Raw genomic sequence first — 1,065 nt, 5'->3', positions numbered from 1 at the left:
TCCAGCCTGCCTGTCCTGCCCTGAGGAATGTGGACTTGCCAGTCTTTGCAATTACATGAGCCAATTCACATATATATATATATATATATACCCCTCATTGTAAGAGCATTGGATCTGTTACGGAGCACTGTGTTTGATGGACTAAGCAAGGAGACGTCGGAGGTGAGTTGGTTTAATCAGGGAAAATTCCTGGAAGGGAATTACATTTTATACCAGATAACAAAGGAGTGGTGGACCTAGATGCCATAAAAAGGTAGAATCAACGGAAGGAATACAATACCTAAGAAGACTGGCTTGACTAAAACAGAAAAACTGAAGTGGAGAATAAGAAGATGAAGCTAGAGAGGTGGAGGTGGAAGCAACAACAGAAAGGACATACCGATCCAGTTGATCCAGGAACCCCTTCAGATTATTAAAGCCACATACTTTTGGAAGATGAATCTGGCCTCTGTGCATCTGAATGGGCTGCAAGGAGTAGAGACAGAGCAGAGTGGACAAGAGGGAAGTCTGGTGACTGGTGGCTAAATTTAAACAATTGGCCAGTGGAGGTAGAAAAGTAAGGGGGAGGAAGGAGGAAAGGGGTGTATAGACTACAGTGGTGCCTACAGAGGTGGAAAAAGAGGGGGATCATGCTATATGCTGGAATATGTGCTGGGCTCAAGGGGTAAAAGAGTTGTGGTCCCCTTTTTGTGTAACGTGTTAGTGGGAGAGACAGACATTACTCAGATAGTCAGAAATAAATATCATTGCCAACTGAGGTAAGTGCTAAGAAGAAAAATTGCAAGCTGCTCTGAGAGTGAAGACCAAGATGACCTGATATAGCCCAGGGTATCAGGGGAGGCTTCCCCAAGGAACTGATGGGGAATCTGAGATCTGAGGTAACTAGGTCTCAGGAGTGGTTGGGAGGGCACTTGATGAGGAGAGATCCTCATGTTCACACATGGGTTCACACATGGGTACACACATGTGCACATGGCTTGCACCCGCTCTTCCTACATTTGGAGGTCCTAAGGTAACTGTCTAAGACAAAAAGCATGCCTCCAGGAACATCTTGGGGCCAGCAAG

Source organism: Balaenoptera physalus, assembly GCF_965194825.1.
Source record: "Balaenoptera physalus genome assembly, chromosome: X".
Taxonomy (NCBI): Eukaryota; Metazoa; Chordata; class Mammalia; order Artiodactyla; family Balaenopteridae; genus Balaenoptera; species Balaenoptera physalus.
Note: the sequence above shows the minus strand (reverse complement) of the source record.